The following is a 12,503-nucleotide window of genomic DNA, read 5'->3' as shown; positions in this document are numbered from 1 at the left end:
CTCTGCCTTCCAAGTGCTGGGATTAAAGGCGTGCGCCACCATGCCCTCAGACTACATTATTTAATAGAAGAAAGTTGGTGGGCTCCTCTGGTAAATGGAGGTCCTCCACAAATACTTAGAATTACGGCTGAGTCACAGGAATGTACAATGGTCTAGGAAGAAGGTGGGTTGTGGCTAGGAAGGAGCTAGAGTATTGTGGTTAGCAAGAATGGGACCCCTGGTGCATACTTCCACTAGCCCAGAAGAATAGCATAGTTGGGTGTTTACTAAGGGCTGGTGCTGGGTTATACAATAGACTAGAATTGGAACTATGATTACGGCATGAAGCCTTTATACCTGGCTTCTAAGAATAAGCTGACCTTATTTCAGTTGTAACTGCTGCCTAGTTCCTGTCAATTGTCATGTATATATTTTCTATTAGAGTACTTTAGATAAGGCTGACTTTATCTCAGTTGTAACCACTGCTTAGTTCCTGCCAATTCTCATGTACATATGTTTCTATAGAATCATTATGCATTGGATGACATCAATGTACCTTGACTGGTGTATTATCTAACTTCCTTTTGTCTTCTGTAATGACAATAAGAGTCTGATGCTTACTTTGAGAAACTACACTCAGATTCAACAGTCTCTTGTGTTCCTGTCTGTTTGTCACTTGCCAACTCCTTGCCCACCTGAATACTGGAACCCTGATTCTTCCTGGGTTGAAAGACCCCAACTGGGTCAGCCTGTGGCACCAAGGAACAAAATAATCTCAGATTGCAAACACTCCAACTCAGTAACATAAGACTGGATCACCTTCCCAAGTTACTAATCCTCTAGAATGTCATCTAGTGAGAGTGAGTTAGGTAAAATCCCATATGGAGAACTCAAAAGAATGATTAATTTCTCCTGATTGAGAACTTGAACAGCTGGATAAAATAAGGGAGGCAGTACAAGGTATGAAAAGGGATTTCAACATACAGATAGAAGTACTGGAGGAAAACATGTCTGAAATGCTGTGAATGAAAAAGATAGTAAGTCAAATGACATGCTCAGTGGGAAGTCTCAACACCAGACTGCATCAAGAAGAGTAAGGCATATCCAAGCCTGGAGAAGACATGGAGAAACTAAGAGAATGGAAGAACGAGACAGATAAAACTATGAGAAGGTACCAGGGGGAAGTCCAAGACGTAGGTGACCCACAGAAAAGAACAGATAATAGATATCGAAGAGGGAGAAGAATCTCATTCTAGTGGCACAGAAAAAGATATTCAAAAGAATCATAACAAAAAGTTTTCCAGAGTTAGAAACTGCAGATGCAAATACAGGAGGCATTTACAACACCACATAAAAAGGCCAGGAAAGAAGCTCCCCTGAGTGTTCTGAAAGCAACAATGAGAAACAACACATTGCATTTTCAACTGAACAGCTGATCCTTCAATTGGAACTTTAAAGGCAGGATGGTTTGGAGTGATGCCTACAAGTTCTGCAAGACAGCAATCACTAACTTACATGACTATATCCAGCAAGCTCTCTGTCATAACTGAAGGAAAAAAAACCAAAACTTTCCAACACAAAAACAGACTAAAGGATTTATGAAAACTAAGCAAGCACTTCCAAAGAATCCTTCAGACTGAAGATGAAAACAGTCTATCCATGAGTCCACAGAAAAGAATCAGCTATGCTCAAATAACAAACGGTTAAGCAAGAGAGGGAGAGGAAAAAAGAAGAATGCAAACACTCCAAATTAACCAAGTAATTAACAGGGGTTGATAGAGACCTTACAATAACATGTGAGAGAGGATTAGTGCTCTCTCTTCTATCAGAGGATAAGAGTTCGAAATCCCAGTACCCACATGGGTGACTCACCAGCACCTATAACTGTCTCCAAATAATCTGATGCTCCCTTTTGGCATGAGTGCACATTTAGGTGTGTACACACGTGCATACACAAATAAAAATAATAAAGTAATTATTTTAAAGTAGGAACACCATATGAACCCAGCATGCTACTCCCGAGCATACATCCACAAGGACTTTGTATCCAACTATAGAATCATTTGCTCATCAGTGTTGCTCTATTTACATTAACCAGTAAATGGAATCAGATTAGATCTTCATAAACTGATGGATAGTGAAAACATGGTGCATATACATAACAGATTTCCACTCAACCATAAAGAAAACATGAAATTATAAATTTTCAGGAAAATTGATAGATGTAGAAAATATTAAGTAAGGCTCAAGAAGGCCTTATATTTCATGTTCTTGCTCACATGTGGATCATGTTTCTAATTTTATATATGCATACTTTAGGCAGGGATGTGGCTGGAAGATGCAGGAAAGGAAGGGGAAAGGGGGGGGCACCTACTAGGTCCGAAAGTAACAAAAGAAACCTGCTGTTTTGTGCACAAAAAATACAATAACAGTAAATAAAAATTAATTTTTAAATGCAATGTTTATTTAGTAGATAAACTGTGTTTGTAATTATATATTTTTTAGTAGAAATATATCTCACTCGCCTCATTTAATAAAACTGATGCAATTGCACATTAAAAATAAACTATAGATCAGACACTAATAATACTCGCAACTAATGTTAGTGCATATTATTAACTGAGCAGTGTTCCACCAAAATTCTTTTGTTGTAAGGCAGGACTTTGGAAGATGACTAAGATAAGACTCTGGGGGAGGTAATTAAAATGAAATGAAGTACTGAGGATGCTCTTAGTTTGACCAGACTAGCATCCTTTTCAGAAGAGGGAATTTGGGCACAGAGGGACAACAGAGTTACAACCACAGGAACGGCCACCATCTGGCTGGTCTTAGCCTGGTCATTCTGACTCAATATCCTGACCATCAGAACTTTGTTTTGATAGCATATCCTTGGCTATCTCTGGAACACAACTTCTCAGTGTCTGAAGCTGCTGCTTGCTACTATAAAACTTTGTTTCCACACTGCTTGCTGCTTACAGGAGCTGGAACATGGTTCTCTTATTTTACTATGAAACTTTATTTCTTCATTCCCAGAACTTGTTTTACACTTTATAACTCTTTATAACTTCTTCTTATAGAATCCAGGACCACCAGACAGGAATGGTACCCTTCCATATTAATCGCTAAGAAAATGTCCTGCAGGCTTTCATATACCCTGACCTTACAGGGGTGTTTTCTCAACTGAGGCTCCCTTTTCTCCACTGACTCCAGCTTGTGTCCAAGTTGACGTAAAACTAGCCAGTATAATCAATGTCAATATTTGCTAAGGTGAAATGAATACTTCTTAGACACCAAGCATTGTTCCAACTGCTTTGAGAGACTCAGACCTTTTTTTTTTTTTTTTTGATTTTCAAGACAGGATTTCTCTGTGTAGCCCTGGCTGTCCTGGAACTCACTCTGTAGACCAGGCTGGCCTCAAACTCAGAAATCCACCTGCCTCTGCCTACTAAGTGCTGGGATTAAAGGCGTGTGCCACTACCGCCCGGCTGAGACCAGACCTATTAACATTCCATTAGGAAGTTGAGGGACCTGGAGTGGAGAGGTTAGATGGCATGGCCTAGATCTCACAGCTGGAAAGAAGTAAAATCTGGATTTGAACCCACTCATAATCCAAATTCACTCATGGTCCCTAACAATAGACTGGCTACTTTCATTGGGTTATCTGTACTGAAGGGAGCTCTGCATGGTAGCAAAAACAAGAGACACATATCCTTGTCCTCATGATGCTTTCAAAAAACCTTACAGGTTCCTTGAGAAATCAAGACTAATACAAATGAAGTAATTAGAAAAATCTGAGCAGACAGCCTGTAATTAGCTGTAATGCAATATCCCCATGGCTAAGAAAAGTGCTTCCTGGTAGAGGCCCTGAGACCTAACCCCCACCTCCAGAGCTATAATCACTCTTTTAAAAATTGAGAATCTGGGTCAGACAGGGCCCTGGGCTTGCAATCTGCTACTGTAATTCTCTCTTTCAAGGAATCCCACCTGACCAAATGGCACATCCACGAAATAGCTCTATAAAGCATTGTTGGACGTAATCTTTCTACTTTTATCAAGTAGATGAGAGAGCATTGTTTTAAATCTACATTAGTGGATCTCAAGCACCACAAGCCCTTTGGCCTTCATCCCCATCATCTCCCCAGGCTTCTATCAGTTCCTCAAGTTTGCCTGCTGCAGTTCATCTGAAACAGACAATGGGGAAGGAAAACTCAACCCCTGAAGCAAGAGGAATTTTCAGAGTTCATAGTGGTGGGACAAACTAATCCCAAATGTAGTGACTTAAAATAACAATGACATTATCCCCGTTTCTGCAGGTGAAAAACACTTGACTGAGAGTGTGTTAGTTTACCAAGGCTGCATAATGAAGCTCCACAAGGTACAAAGCAGAGACGTAACCACAGAAATAGATCCTCTCTCAGTCCTGGAGGCTGGAGTTCCAAGAACAATGTATTGGTAGGGCTGATTTCTTCCCAGGACTCTCTCCCTGGCTTGTAGATGGTGAGAACTCTAATCAGAAGTATTGGGTTTCTGAGTGTGAGTGTGAGTGTGTGTGTGTGTGTGTGTGTGTGTGTGTGTGTGTGTGTGTGTGTATGCAAGTGCGAGCGCGCCTAATATGTGTTTCTTGTGCTTTTCCTTTGTCTTTTTTTCTTCCGTTTTATTTCTTTGTCCTAATCTGGTCTGTCTATTTGTTTGTATTTCACCTTATTATTAATTACTTCCTTAGATGCTGACTTTCCTAATTAGAGAGAAAGGAAGGGTGTGAATATGTATAGATGGGAAGGTTTTGTGGGAGGGGAAACTATAATCAAAATATACTGTATGAAAAAAATCTATTTTCAATTAAAAAATTTAAAAACTAGTGAAGGATTAGGGTTTACCATATGACCCCAGTTTACTATGGTAGCCTCTTTAAAGACATCTCTACAGACACAGCAATAATATGAAAAACTGGGCACAAGGATTTTAACATAAAATTTTGCCAGGAGAGAAGACACTAGTCATCGTACACCAGAGCTTTCCCCTTACCCCTCTTGTGACATTCTCTGATATCCTTCAGCAAGACTCAGTTGGAAGATGAGCTGCCCAGATGCTCTAACAGGGGAGCACCCTGCATCTTAGTTGATTGTATGGGTTGATTTTCTCATCACAGTGATAAAATAACTGAAGAAGCAAGTTGAGAAGGAAGGATTTACTTTGGATCACAGTTAGAACACACAGTCCATCATGGCAGAAAAGCATGGTGGGAATATGGCTACAGCAGCAAGGATTTGTGCCAAGACTTATATCTTAGTGGATCAGGAAAGCAACTAGAAGTCATGCCATGCTGTAACCATGCTCTCAGCCACCCATTTCTTCCAATGAAGTCCCACTTCTTAGAGAGTTCGTCCATCTCTACAACCTCACAAAGCAGTGTCCCCACCTGGGGGCCAAGTGCCCACATTCACGAGTGTCTTAGAGTTTCTTTTGCTGTAAAGAGCCACCATGACCACAACAACTTTTATAAAGGAAAACTTGAATTGAGGATGGCTTGAAGATTCAGAGGTTTAGTTCATCATCATGATTGGTGGGAAGCACAGTAGCACATTGGCAGACGTGGTGCTGGAGAAGAAGCTATGGGTTCAACATCTGGACAGGCGGGCAGCAGGAAGTAAACTAGCTTGAACATCTGAGACCTCAAAGCCCACAAGTCACACCCTTCCTCCAATAAAATCACACCTACCTCAACAAGGCCACACTGCTTAATAGGTCCACCCTGTGGACCAAGTATTCAGGTCTGTGGCACAACCCCTGCCGATTTCCATTCTCTCTCCCTAACTCTCCCTACATCTGATCCACTAGGATCTGAACTAAAATTCCTTATCTGTAAAATCTGTTTAATAACCTCAAATGGCTGCTTTCAGGACCAAAATTTTAGATGAGTTAAAATTAACAGAATTACCACACAAACATAAGTACCCTGACCGTCCTTGTCTTAGTCAGGGTTTCTATTCCTGCACAAACATCATGACCAAGAAGCAAGCTGGGGAGCAAAGGGTTTATTCAGCTTACACTTCCACATGGCTGTTCATCACCAAAGGAAGCCAGGACTGGAACTCAAGCAGGTCAGGAATCAGGAGCTGATGCAGAGGCCATGGAGGGATGTTACTTACTGGCTTGCTTCCCCTGGCTTGCTCAGCTTGCTTTCTTATAGAACCCAAGATTCCCAGCCCAGGGATGGCACCACCCACAATGGACCCTCCCCCCTTGATCACTAATTTCGAAAATGCCCCACAGCTGGATCTCATGTAGGCACTTCCCCAACTGAAGCTCCTTTCTCTGTGATAACTCCAGCTTGTATCGAGTTCACACACAAAACCAGACATTACAGTTCTATAACTTTGTCACCACAGAAACAAAAAATAATAGTAACTTCTAAACTTCAACTCTGTGTGAGTATGATCCAGGAAACAATAAATGTTCTGAATGGAGAGGTGGTGACCTGTCTCCCTTCTACCCAGTGAACGAACTTCACTGTCCAGAAATCATTAAAGCCTCCCCAGTCCTATTTTTTTTCCCATCACAAGTCTTTTTTCTAGAAGTTACCATATGAAGTAGTGGGTTTCATTATGGTTTTTTCACAATATATGTTGTTGGCATTATATTTTGTTCTTTTTTTAAGAAAAGATTTATTTATTGTTATATGTAAATACACTGTAGCTGTCTTCAGACACACCAGAAGAGGGTGTCAGATCTCATTACAGGTGGTTGTGAGCCACCATGTGGTTGCTGGGATTTGAACTCAGGACCTTTGGAAAAGCAGTCAGTGCTCTTACCCGCTGAGTCATCTCTCCAGCCTCTATTTTGTTCTTATTTATTCCCCTCTCCCATCCTTTTGTACTGCCCATCTCAGCTGATTTTGTGTAATACATTTCCACCACCCCTGCCTTTCTCCACATTCTCCATTCCTTTAAGATTTTTCTTTCTCTCTCAGTTCCCTTTCTAGGAGTCTTAGGGTCACACTAAGAGATTCCTGGGAGTTTCCATCGCCTTAGGTTTCTAGCTCATCCCAGAGGTGCCTCCCCTCTCCATTCCAATTGTCTCTCCAGGTACTCCCTCCCTTTGTGCTCCCTCCACCTGATCCCTCCTGTTCCCAAACCCACCCACTCCCATTCAGTCCCCACCCCACCCCAGTCCATCCATAATGTCTATTTCCCCTTCTCAGTGAGATTCTCAAATCCCCCACTGAGCCATCTTTATTACTTCGCATCTTTGGGTCTGTGGATTGTAGCATGGCTATCCTTTACAGCTAACATCCACTTATAAGTGAGTGTCACTCTCCACCCCCTACTCCCACTCCCATGGCTCTCCCACCTCCACCTCTACCTCCACCCCATATCAAGTTGCTGCTGGACTTGGTGTATCCTCTTCCACTGAGGCTAGTCCAGGTAGACCATTGAGGGGCAGAGGATTCACAGACAGGCAGGCAACAAGACTCAGGGACAGCCCCTGCTCCAGTTGTTGGGGGACCCACATGAAGACCAAGCTGCTGATCTGCTACATATGTGCAGGGGGCTTAGGTCTATCAATTGGTAGTTTCTCAGAAGTTTGGGAATAGTTCTACCTCAAGACCTGGTTATACCACTTCTGGGCATATATCCAAAAGGTGTTCCACCATCCCACAAAGACACTTGCTCAACTAGGTGTGTGCTCACCCTTTGGTTGGTGATTCAGTCCCTGGGAGCCCCAAAGCGTCCAGGTTAGTTGACTCTGTTGGTCTTCCTGTAGATTCCCTGTTCTCTTCAGATCCCTCAATCCTTCTCCCACCTCTTCCCTAAGATTCCCCAAGCTCCATTTTTTTTTGTTGTTGTTTTTTTTTGTTTGTTTTTTTTTCCCCCAAGCTCCATTTAATGTTTGACTGTGAGTCTCTGTATCTCTTTCCATTGGCTTCTGGATGGAGCCTCTTAGAGGACAGTTATATTAGGCTCCTGTCTGTAAGCATAACAGAGAATCATTAATAGTATTAGGGATTGGTTCTTGCCCATGGAATGGGTCTCAATTTGGGCCAGTCATTGGTTGGCCATTCTTTCGGTCTCTATGTCCCTGAACATTCTGTAGTCAAGACACATTTTTGGTTGAAGATTTGGTGGGTGGGTTGGTTTCTTTATTCCCTCCACTGAGAGTCCTGCCTGGTTACAGGGAGTGGACACCTTAGGATCCACTGCTAGGAGTCTCAGCTAGAGTTGACCTCATAGATGCTCTGGGGCCTTTCCCCATCACAGGTCTCTGACACATCCTAGAGATTGACCTTCTCCCCACCCACCAATGTCCACTCTGGAAATCAATTGGTAGTTTCTCAGAAGATTGGGAATAGTTCTACCTCAAGACGTAGTTATACTACTTCTGGTTCTACCTCAAGACTTAGTTATACTACTTCTGGTTATATACCCAAGAGATGTTCCACCATCCCACAAGGACCCTGCTCAACTATATTCGTAGCAGCTTTATTCAGAATAGCCAGAAGCTGGAGACAATCCAGATGTCTCTCATCCAAAGAATTGATACAGAAAATATGGTATATCTACACAATGGAATACTACCCAGCCATTAAAAACAAAGATATTATGAATTTCACGGGCAAATGGATGGAAGTAGAAAATAGCATCCTGATTGAGGTAACCAATCTTTATTTATAGGACATGACAGGGTACGAAATTCCACATAGAAATGAACTCAGAGGACAGCTTCATAGAGTATGTACAGTTTACAATTATTCAAGTATAGTTTCTTTTGTAAAAAGTGCTACAATAACAAACCACATTTAAAAATAGTTCTTAGTAGAGAAACAGTAAGACAAATTTATGAGAACATAGACTAGCACAGCACATAGCTAACTACTTTGTGCCTTGGCTGGACATTAGAAGTTAAAGGTCCCCGGAGCTCCATCCTGAACTTGGAAGGTGAATCCTTCAGAGGTAGTTTCTAGCACCACATTTTGATCTTCCTCTTCCTCCACTGAGAAGTACTTCTCAATTAAGTTTAATGACGCCTTGTATACAGACTCATTTTCATGGCTCTGTAGTGCTTCAATTTTATCCAATTTTAGCCTCCACACTCTTCAGTCATTATACTGAGTTTTTCTGTCTCACCTAGTTTCTCCGCAGTCTGAAAGATATTGGAAATGGCATCAAGAATAACCTGAATAATCTTGGTATCTTTTGCACTCAAGAGGTTCATCAGAGATTCTATTATTCCACAGTGAACAAGATACACAATCTGTTCAACAGTCCCACCGCTGGTATAATTGGTTCTAGCCCTTCTGCATCTTAAAGTCTGCCTTAGAGAGGACACCAACAAGAAACAGGACTAGGCCGTGATTCACAACTCGCTGTATCTGGTCCTGGCGTCCGGCTGTAGTGTTGGACATTGTCCATGTGGCCTCCTTCTGAATATTAGTTTTGGGGTTTGTTAGCAGGCTGGGAAAGATGGCAAGTGCTCCTGCATCTATCACTTTCTGAGTGATAGATCTGTCCCAGTGACAATATTCCCTATGGCTCTTAGTGCGGGAGTCACAATGGGCAACTCAGTAGCTCCTAGAAGCTTCACACGTTGGAGAACCACTCCTTTCTTCACAACCATCTCAATGCACTCATTTGGAGCATCAGTCAGGTAGGAAATAGCCCAGCAGGAGTCTGCTAATACTTCTGGATCACTGTGGTGCAGGAGTCGAACTAAAGTAGGAAGAATCTGCTCGACAGCGTCTTACATACTCACCTGTAAGTTGATATTAGCCATAAAGTACAATATATACAACCATGCTATAATCAACAGACCCAAAGAAGCCAAATAACCAGAAGGATTCAATGGAGGACGGCTGAATCTTTCTCAGAAGGGGACACAAAACAGAGACCAGAGGTCAACAGAAAGAAGGAATGAGGTGGTAGAGGGGATGGAGAGGGGAGTAGGGCAGGAGGGGGAGATCTTTTCCATGATTTTTTTAAAAATATGATTTATTGTTATAAATAACTTGGCAAATAAAAAAAAATCACACACTAAAATTAACCAGACCCAAAGTCTACACATTTTAATGAGAGTTCTATATATCTAGAGTAGCCATTTGGATGGAAGCTGTGCAGCTTTATACTGGATTTTTCACTTTCACTACCAAGTATGTTTTTGTGCACGTATCCACCACCAAAGATGAAAACTCCAAGACACATGACACAGTCAGAATTAGAACAGTTTGCTTTATGTTCTCTCTCATAGCTCACGTCCATTGCCTGTATTTGGTACTCTCATCTCCTAATATATAGCCTTTCTGTTTCTCATTTCTGACATTACACTATTGGCTAGTATCTGAATATAAAGGAGAAGTGAGATTAAGAGACCTCACTTAATAGTATACATCCTAAGTCTACTCATTTTCCTGCAAATTTTGTAAATACATCTTGTGGTGTGTGTGTGTGTGTGTGTGTGTGTGTTTTAAAAATACTTAAGCTATATTTTGGGTGGTGAGACAGCCCCATGAGTAAAGGCATCTGTTGACAATCCTTATGATCCAAGTTTGATTCCCAGGACCCATATGGTAGGAGTGACATAACCCTCCCAGGATGTCCTCTGACTTCTGCACTTTGGTGCACATCTTTGCACAGACTCGGGAACATTTTAAACAAAACCTAAAATGGTAAAGTAAGATAAGGATAAGACACCCTTATACATATGGATAGAAACTTCATTGGAACAAAGTTTTCTTTATTTGGCTTTTGTAGATTTTCTGTCTCCTCCCCCCACCCCATTCCTTGTTATTGCACATAAATAGGAGATTTCTTTCAAAACAGCTGTTAAGTAGTTAATGGTTGCATAAAGAGAGACTATGTGTTTATTTATACTAATTTTATATACTTCCAGCTTACAAAAGTGTTATTGTTAATGGTATTTTTTTTTTTACCAGAGTCTTTAACATACACACAATCAGCTATAACTAGAAATAGTTCTATTTCCTTGTTTCAAATTATACCTCCAAATGCTGGTCTTAACCGGATTGCCTAGTACTCCTGGCATTTCATTCCTGATTTTATGGAAATACCTATAGCCCTATAGTGTTTTTGCCATCAAGAAAGATACTAGCTTTGGAACTACTTGAGTATATGTAATTATGTGAACGAAAAAAAGAATGCATTCATTTTTATTCTATTGGGCTTTTAAAAAAAATCAGTCATGCTTACTGATTTTTTTCAGGATTTCTATCACAATAAAATGAAATGATCATGTGTTCTAAAATATAAATGTAATAATAAATATTAATGGATTTCTCAGTTTTAAACCTTTCTCAACATCCTAGAATGAACCCTACCTTATCATTGTATGTTTTGTTTAATATGTTCCTGGGTCTGTGTAAAGGTGTATTTTTAAAGATTTTTTTTCTCAATATTTGGAAGATGGCGGTTTAGTTTTCTTTTATTGCTTTTAATCTTAATCATTTAATTTTTAGTTCTTCTCATTGAACTAATTAGGACCATTTCCTCTATGTTTTATCTGTATGCTTTAAGTAACAGAGAAAGAACTTGGTCTTTAAAGGTCTTAGTCCCCCTGGGAAATCTTCCAGGCTTGCCATTCTCCTCATTTTGAGGAAAGGAGCCCTCGGTGATGAAGGGTTGTTCTACGGGAATGTCTACTTGTGCCTCAATCCCAGAACTAGGTGTCCTGGAAGACTATAAAGAGTAGGAAATAGCTCCAAAGGGTAAAAAGGAAGATGGGGGTCGTCACACCTGAGAATCTCGAGGAGAAAGACCAAATCCACAATCATTTAGTTGAAGCAAGCTCTATTAAATACTGGCGAGGAAGATGAAAACTGTCCAGGTCCATACCCAGGAATACCAGAGAAACACCACCGAATTAGGTCATTTGGGTGTTTCTAAAGGCACACTCACAAGGCCAGGTACTTCTTACCTTTGTCCAACCGGAGGCTAGCATACATCCTGACGCACTTCCTGCCTAAGCACCGCCCTCCTATTTGTGATCAAGAACATCCAGTGCAGTTGGGTCAACCAAACTTGTTTAGAGAGGTGAAACTGTGGCTTGTTATCTTGCATGGGCATCAGCCTCCAGCATCTCAGGAAGTATCTGCCCCAGGGCAAGGGGTTTACAGGTTAGCACCGTTTTTTGTGTTATGGATCTCTTAGGCACAATAGTTAAAACCTAAAACATATCTTTGGCTCTCGCACGGTAAAAGCGGTTTGGTAGGAAACAGCGACAAAGATTATTTGCCTTACCAAAATTGGGGCAGATTATGAACCTTCTAAACCCATCTGTACACTCTCCTGTAAAACCCAGTGTTAGCCAAGGACCCTAAACACTCACATGCCTAGCTAGACTCCTCCTTCCCTTTGTGTTGGACCACACTGTTTCTCTGGTCTGTCTCCTTCATCGCTTCTCAGGTTGGTATCTGGTCCTCCTCTACTGTCACCTGCAAGAAACCTGTTAGGCAGGTTTAGGAAGAACTCTGCTTAACCTGGGGCTGCCTCAGTGCCTTCCAGGGGCTGTGGGGT

At 41.3% G+C, this 12,503-nt stretch overlaps 1 pseudogene; it reads right to left on the bottom strand.

Moving 5' to 3' along the window:
* Positions 1-8,789: 8,789 nt before the first annotated feature.
* On the bottom strand, positions 8,790-11,932 carry LOC116083239 (annotated as a pseudogene).
* Between the last annotated feature and the right edge of the window lie 571 nt (positions 11,933-12,503).

The sequence above is a fragment of the Mastomys coucha genome, unplaced genomic scaffold (assembly GCF_008632895.1).
Source record: "Mastomys coucha isolate ucsf_1 unplaced genomic scaffold, UCSF_Mcou_1 pScaffold12, whole genome shotgun sequence".
Lineage (NCBI taxonomy): Eukaryota > Metazoa > Chordata > Mammalia > Rodentia > Muridae > Mastomys > Mastomys coucha.
Note: the sequence above shows the minus strand (reverse complement) of the source record. Positions and strands in the feature narration are given on the sequence as shown.